This window comes from Macrobrachium rosenbergii, chromosome 30 (assembly GCF_040412425.1).
Source record: "Macrobrachium rosenbergii isolate ZJJX-2024 chromosome 30, ASM4041242v1, whole genome shotgun sequence".
Taxonomy (NCBI): Eukaryota; Metazoa; Arthropoda; class Malacostraca; order Decapoda; family Palaemonidae; genus Macrobrachium; species Macrobrachium rosenbergii.
Window position 1 is genome coordinate 24,955,477 of NC_089770.1, and position 9,095 is coordinate 24,964,571.

Consider the following 9,095-nt stretch of genomic DNA (forward strand, 5'->3'; position numbering starts at 1 on the left):
TGCGGACATTTGGGAGTCAGTTCCCACTTGTGCCATTGGTGGAAGAATAAACTCCATGAAAGAATGATGATATCTTTTTAAGGTTTTCAGGTTTATTTTTTTTTTTATTTTACTTCAATCTGTATGAGTAGTAGTTATAAAGATTTAAGTACCCCTGGGCCCTTTGTTGGTAGCGACTCGGCACAATTGACGGCCGCTGAAACCTCCTCTGACTTCCTTTGTTTAGAAAATTCTAAAAAAAAAATTCAAGTGTAATTACACTGGAACCCTATGCTCCAGTACAAAAAAAAATAAATATCGTCTTGACCCAACCTTGACTCACTTCGACAATCTCTTTGGAAGTGGGAGTTGGTCAAGGTTTCCAACCTTACAAACTGACCAGAAAATATCAGCACTCAAGTTGGAAAATTATTTATTGAGCAGACATTCTACGGCAGAAATGTCGTTTAGACAGATTAAAGAAAATACATGGCGTATAGAAGCCACAACAAAAAGTTAATCTTAAAATTGTTTACCAATAAAAAATATAGTTAACAAATATAAAAAAAAAAATTGTCTTATGAAGAGTTATCAGGTTACTATTATACTTCCTGAGAATAATAACGAGCCAGTTGAAAAAAATATACTATTAGATTCACTTAAAAAGAGATACCCAAAAGTACAGGAATGTGAACTATATGATCTGCCAAGTAAACAGACGAATAAACAAATACTGAAAATCTCCAAAATTTTAGGCCAAACCAGAGAAGTAAGACCTTTTGTCGCAAAGCCGCTACAGTGTCATAATTGTAGGAAATATGGACATGCGAAAAATATCGTCGAGATGAACCTGTGTGCGCGTTATGTGGATCTGAAGAACATGCCTCACAATGTAAGTGCAGTGAACCAAAGTGTATCAACTGTGGTCAAGACCATCATGCAAGGTCCAAAGAATGTATGTACTATATATACAGTAGTGTTAAAAATATTACAAGAAAGAACTGGAATGCATGTAAAAGAAGCTAAATTAGAATTGAAAGTGAGAGGAATTCAAGATCCGTCTAAGAAACGTACATATTCTTCAGTAACAAGAACCAGTAATGAAACAAAAATGCATACACACAGAAATAACGAAGAACAGAAAAGTAAATCTCAAGAAGAAATTAATGCTTTAGAAATAACTAAACATGGTAATGAATAAAGAAATAGGTGCAAATGAGATGGATAATATTTTATCCAATTCATTTGAAATATTGATGCAAATTGGAACACAGGAGGATGCTACTACGGAAGTAACAGAGGAAATTATAGGTAAAAAAAGGCCTTTGGAGAGAAAACCACAGAAAACGAAGAAACCAACTGTTATTAGAGAAACATCGGTTAAAACAAAGATAAAGGATATGAAGATAGAACAAAAACAAAAACAAGCTAAGAATATACCTTTATCTCCTGAAATAATAGTAAAACCTATGAAAGCAGATATCCAAAACGCTGAAGAAGTGAAAGAGAACTATACCGTAGATAAAAATGATTATGTGAAGGGAGAAGAGATTAATCCATCTCCAGTAATTGGTACAAGAACAAATGAAAAAAGAAATACATGATAATACATGTGGATGTAATGATTGTTTCATTGAATTATGCAATAATAAAAAAACATAACAAAAGATAGTTTAACAAACAGTATAAGAAATTTTGTGAAACATACAAAAAAAGAAACCACGGATTTGAGTACCCATCAAAGAGGTTGCATGTGCATTGAGCACTTAGTATATTATAAAGAAAATCAAAGGAATGTCGTGAATAATTTATTAGAAAAAATCCAAGTTGATAATACAACAAAAAAAAAAGAAAGTAAAACTGGACCGCTATAACATAATATTTTCAATAGATATTTTATACAATGGAACGTAAATGGTCTACAGACCAGATTCCACCTAGGAGAAATACAAAGAGTGCTAAAAGGTTATCAACTAGTGATATTATGTTTAAAACATGTCAAAAAAACAGTATCACCACGAGAGGAAGAAGGAAATTTAGGTACTGCCATATATGTACATAACAAAGTATGTTATGACAAAGTACCTGTAAACTTTACTGACCTGCAAATACGAATAAAAAACAATAATTACTTAATTAATAATTTATACAACCAGCCTAATAAAAATTACGGCATTTATAAACTTAAAGAATTATTTAATAATGCCAAAGAACCTACAGTATTAGTAGGTGATTTTAATGCTCACAATCCAATTTAGGACTGTAATTGCACAAACTCATATAGAGCACGAAGTAAAATAGAAGAATTCATAGATTCAAATGACATGTGCTGCATAGATGATAATGAAATCAGCTCATATTTTTAAAAAACACATGGAACTTTTACTTAAGTAGATTTAACTTTTATGTACAACAAGCATAGTAAACAGATTAGATTGGGAACGGTTGATGACTTGCACACCAGTGATCATTTCCCAATATTAATTACATTATTACGAAATAATCCCGACAAGCAAATCCCTCAATATAACATTTATAAAGCAGATTGGGAATTATATGGATTTCACACTAGGAATATCCCACCATTTGAGAATGTACAAGATCATAATGAAACAAATACATTTCTTGTTGATTTCATTAGGAATGCTGCTGATGAAGGAATACCAAAATCAAAATCTCATCAAACAAAATACAAAGTCCAGTGGTGACCTGAAAAATTTTTACAATTAATAAAACACCAGATTGGAAGACAGTTAGGTAGTTTGAACAGAGAGTTCAATAAAATAAATAAAACATTAACGATATTCGAAGAAAATTTACAAAAACTAGCTATATTATTATTAGAAATTGACACATTAAAACCTCTCTATAACAAAATATCTGCAAAATTTAAAAAAGAAGTAATTCAAGGAAGAATCATTTCATGAAGGAAATATGTATCAGATCTCTCTAATAATACTCCCATACGAAAAATATGGGAAAAATTCAGGAAAATAAATGGTACCTATGTTAAACCACCTAGACATGCTATACTAAAAGATGGGAAAAGAATACTTGATCCCCCCCAAAAAAAAAGTAATATAATAGGAGAAAACTTAGCAAAAGTAAGTGGTGATAGAAATTTAGATGAACACTTCCACACAAAGAAAAATAGTTTAGAATTAATAACAATAAATTTTGAAACAATAGAAGATATGTATTATAATAGAAAATTTAATATGGACAGCAATAAATCTGCTCCTGGAGGTGACAATATTTGGCAAAGTCATATTTGTTAGGGTATTATAATCACTTGTGGCTTCGAAATTCATTTCCTGATGCATGGCATAAATCCATAATTATTCCTATCGTTAAACCTGGAAAGGATCCCAGTAAAGTAAACAATTACAGACCAATTTCTTTAATAAGTTGTTTATGCAAATTACTAGAGAAAATGGTAAATGCTCGACTAACATGGCACATTCTAGAAAATAAAGTTTTGACTTCCACCCAATTTGGGTCACAATGTGGCAGATCTACATTTAATTCTCTATCTAACTTAAAAGACAACATACGAAGAGGAATTGAACAAAACAAATTACTATAGCAGTCTTTTTTGACATTGAAAAGGCATATGATACTATATGAAGATTTGCAATATTAAAAACGGTACATAAAAACAGCATCCTTGGACATTTGCCCAGGTTTATGGAAAAGTTTCTGACAAAACACACTTTTCAAGTGAGAATTGGTAATGTCTTGTCAAGTATATTTCCACTTGAAAATGGTGTTCCACAAGGAAGCTTCCTTAGTGGCACACTGTTTACTGCAGCAATAAGTGACATCAGTAATAATCTACCTATTGAAATTCAAAGTAACATGCATATGGATGATTTTGCCATATATTATTCAGCATCTCGCTTAAAATATGCAGAGCGAATCATTAATAAAACTATAATAAAAATAGATGAACAGGCCTTATCTATAGGCTTTAAATTATCGATACAAAAGACTCAAGCAGTAATGATATATAAAAATAAAAAATGGATAAAAAAATTAAATAGATTTAAAGATCAGCAACCATAGTATACCAATTAGTAAAATAGCAAAATTTTTAGGATTAGTATTTGATACTCACTTGAACCGGAAAGCCCACATGACATGTGTGAATTCTAAATGTAAGTCTGCTTAAAAAACTATTAATCACTACTTGGGGAGCTGATAAACATACCCTTACTTTACTGTATAAAGCAACAGTATTGTCTATCATTGACTGTGGAAGCGAAAATATGGCTCAGCATCAGACGTAATGCTGAAAACGTTAGACCGAGTTCATAACGAAGGCCTTAGATATGTTCAGGAACCTTTAGATCATCACCTACAGGTTGAATGTGGTGAACTACCACTGTCTCTCCATAGAGATTTTGTAACAATGAAGAGTGGCTTGAGAGTTCAGACAAGTGGTTCTCCAACCAAAAAGTTTTTTGAATATAGATGTATATATAAGCAATCACACACCTTTCTCTCTTAGAGGTAGAAGGCTGTTTGAGTCGTTGAATATAAATGTACAATTCCCCGTCAATAGTAAAATTACCTCTTCCTTGGACTATGAATAAATAAGGATTTGCACACACTTAAAATATTTATCAAAAAGTTACCCATATACCCCAGAACACCATAAACAACATAAAATAGAGCATAAAAGTCGAAAAGGTCCACTTTACTCAATATACACATATGGGTCTAAATCAGATTACAGAGTGGGATATGCTGCAGTATCCCAAGACAAAATGTATCGATTCTCTCTACCTGATAATGCCTCGATATTTACAGTTATGCGCAATAGCATCAGCCATAAAAATAATTAAAGAAACCTCATGTAGTAATTTTGCAATTTTTAGCGACTCTAGAAGTGCCCTCGAAGCCATTCAGATTTACAAGCCTAAAAATAACATTGTACAACAAATAAAGGTATTATTCCATAATTTACATAATAATGGGAAAAATATAGAAACATGTTAGATCCCTGCCATGCAGGGATTAAGGGAAATGAAGAGGCTGATAAAGTGGCTAAAGAGGCAGCCTATATGACAAGATCGAATATAAATATCCCTGTTAACGATTATGTAACACACAAAGTAGGCATTATAAACAAATGGCAAAATTAATGGAATGAAGAACCTGAATATAATGAGGTAAAGCAAATTAAACCTGGAGTTGTAAAATGGAGTTAATCATACCAAAGAGAAAGACATACGCAAGTAATTTTAACACGTCTCCGAGTAGGCCATACTCGTCTGACACATGGACACTTGATGAGCAGCCCACATGACCCAGACCCCGAATGCTCAGAATGCAAAGTGATAACAACAGTTGAACATGTGTTATGCGAATGCCCAAAATATAAACAACATCGGTTATCAACGTTTAGAAATGGATCTGTTGGTGAAGTTTTATCAGTCTGCAACATTTTCAATTGACTCAATTTTAATATTCATGAGGAAATGTAAATTAAATTATAAAAGTATAAAAAATCAATTTGTAAAAATACAAAATCCCACGGGGCAGCTAATATATAAAAAAATTATAATTTTAAAAATCTTAAGTTATTCAGAATTTTATCATTAGTCAGTGTTATTTATTTTTTTAATTGTGTATGTGAAACGAGTAAATGTATTTGACGTGTGCGTGTGTTCCAGTGTGGAAGCATATGCTTTTTTGCTTATTTTTAAAAATCCATTATTCATTCATTATTTAGTCCCAGTGCTTAGCCTATGGCTCAGGCCTAGGACTCCATTTCATTTTAATCGTTCGGGCCAGCCCTATGAGAGCTTTTAATTAGCGCAGTGGTCTGGTTAAACTATTTCAATATAATGATAATAATTAACGTAACACCAGTCTCCATTTTCTTTCGGGTTATTATTGTATAAAGCAGAATATGTTAAGAAAAAACTAATAGTTTTTTATTTATAGGCTAAGGTAAGCTTGCATTTGTTTAGAGCTTTTCAGTTGTAGGATACTGTAAATTTTAATATTTGAAGTAATCTGTTCGCTTCTTTGATTGATTGCATTGATTTTTACTCTGATACTGGCATTACAGTAAATAGGGCGTATGAAATACCTTTTAGCGCTAACATTACCAGCTTCTCTATGACCTCGGTAGAATTGGCTGAAGTAGAAACGTACACCTCTTTCAAAGCATCTAAGAACGGCCCTGGTTTGTTTACAGTGACTGCACGTCACTTTTGTTTTATTGCAAACTTTCTCACCCCCAACACCCCTACCTCATCCAACCCCCACCCTTCATATAAATACCCCGGAGTATAAAACAGTTGCGACTGAGAAAAAAAAATCAGGTTTTTAAAGTTAACATCCTCAAGAACAAAAAAATTAATTTCATATTATTATTATTATTATTATTATTATTATTATTATTATTATTATTATTATTATTATTATTATTATTATTACAACCTGTGATATACTCCAGAGCCATTTGATTATAATGTCAAATATGGCAGGTTTTACTTTTAGTTGAGTTAAAACGACTTTTGTATAATTTTCCCCAAGTCTTTAGGGAGGCGTTCAGCATTTTTCGTTGCTATTTAATGATCAGTACTCGTTCTTTTGTTACTGGTTTCTCCATGCATTATGGTTGCATTCGGAGAAGTAGTTTTGCAAAGGAATGTCAGAGTCTTTCTTCATTCTTCTGTGTGGACTCCGAATGTATTTGAAGAGAGGCTGTCAACTGCTTAAATTGCCTAGGGCAGTGGAAAGTTTTGCTTATTTTGGTGTTACTTGTAGGTTACTTTTTTCTTCTTTCTTGCAGAGAGAGACACAAGTTATAGAAAAAGGTGAGAAATAAATAGATATGAAGTAATAGAAAATCCAACCAATACACCTGAATTCAGGAGACGTCAGCAGAGAAAAGGAATGAATTCTCTTCTCGCCTAGACATTGCATATCAGAAGATTCCACACCTGAACTAGGCAAACTATTCCACATTTTATTTGTAGCAAAGATAAAACTCCTTGCAAACTGAGAAGCATTAAATCTGATGCAAGAAAACGACACATTGCGACAGTAGCCTGCTTACTGTTGTGGGCAAATTATATTTGTTAATTATTTACCGTGTTCTCTTTTATTTAAAGCTGATATCCAGGAAATTTAAGTAAAGTACGGTATGGTAAACATTTTTAAAAACTTGACTTAAAGTCGGTAAAATAGTTTCAAATGAAAATTAAATGAAATTAGCCTTATATTCTAAAGTCCCTTTCTTAATGGAACCAAGTTTGATTCCAGTACCTTTTAATTTCAGTTTACGTATTTGATTCACTCTGTCTCCTTGATATATCTGTTTACGTATAGGCGTCATAACGACTCCCCCCCCGCCCCTCCTTCAAAGAAGAGCCGAAGTCGAAGGTTTCCAAAAGAAAGTTTGTGAATGGCGTGTTCCATTAAGAGGAGAAGGAAGAAGCAGTCTACCGGTAATAAAGTTATTTAACCTCACCCGTCAGATAGAAGCAACCACCTGATTTTTATTCAGGTCGGATGTGTGTGAAGGTGCTGAATGAAATTCTCATTAGGAGCGAATATAGAATGATGAAATTATGTTTTTGCTCTTAAATCTTCAGCTGGATTGTAGTGTAGAAGGCAATTTCGAACATTTGCTTTCCAAGAGATCTGTTGGACATTTCAGAAATTAAAAAAAAATTAAAGTAATTTGAAACAAAATTCAGTAGTTATTCATGTTAGTTAGTTGTCTTCCCTTTTCTTCTCGTTATGATTCGTATGTTGCCTGGTAATTGGTAATATGGTTGACTTGTTGTATGATAATGAAAGTGTACAAAAAAGTAAAAGATAATCTGACTGGTATATCATTTTAGCAGCAGTAATTTTGCGTTTGATGAAAACTGAAAAAAAAACAACCCTGTAAAGTGAGACAGTTTCTGACTGTAAATTTAAAATCAAATCGGGTAAATACATTGAATTATCTGTGCTATTATTACATGATTTTTAATCATTTTTTGTAACCCCATCAAAAGTAATTTTTGAAACAAAAATATTTTGAAGTACAAGTTGCCAGTTAACAATAATAAGTTACACTTCATGAGAGGCCTTGTCAGTTTCTAATTTAAACAGACTTACATTTAATTATTCATTGCCGGGAGTAAAAATATTGTATAAGCAAAAATATACTTCCTTTGACCATTGCCACAGTCACTGCAATGCCAGATTACCTAAACAAATCAAATCATTATTTTGTTTAATCCATTCATTCGTTAATCTTCGTTTATAGAGGCAATAAGAACATTAAGATAAAACCAACAATGAAGGTCTACAGGATATTTAAGGAAACATTGGTAAAGCTCAAGGAGGAAATAAAGAGCTTTTTTTTTGCCTTTGTTTTAGTTTCTTAGAAAGCATTGATGGCAAAGAATCAGTCGCTGAAATCATGCGCTTTGAACATATTTTACCAAGTAATTGTCAGCATAATGTCTATTGTGAAAGCTTTGTAAAATTCTCCTGTGCACAGTCAGTGTAATTAACAATGCTAGAATGACTCGTGTTGGAACATACTGTCGGGAAGGAAGTTTTTGTGAATTGGCTGTGACGGGTTGAGACACTGAAAAGCGTATCTTAAAAATATTTCACTCGCGGTGATAGTTCAGCATGATTGAAATTACATTCTCTAAACCATAAATAATTGTAACGATAGAATATGTTCATGAAAACGTGGGTGGGTTTTAGTGGGCAAATAAATATTCACTGTTACTGAGTATATCATTGCTGTAACTGTCTCACTTTATTGCCGTTTGAAGTTGGTGTTACACATACGATTTTTGCGGCAACTTCAGGTGCTATGAAGCTATTAAATGTTGTCATACGCACCTGAGATTTTCTGGTATTTTCCGATGATATATAACCACCAAAGGTGGTGTGAGGCAGATTTTTTTGGGGGGGGAGGGGGGACACACCTTTATTCCATGCCCCCGATGAAGGCGATGTAACACGGTGGATCTTTTCGGGGCCATTTGATGCCATGCAACCAATAAAAGATTCCAACACCTTGTGAATCTCTGCCACCAATGAAGGTGGTGCCACACGGACAATTTTTTCCAGCACCTTGTGAAGCT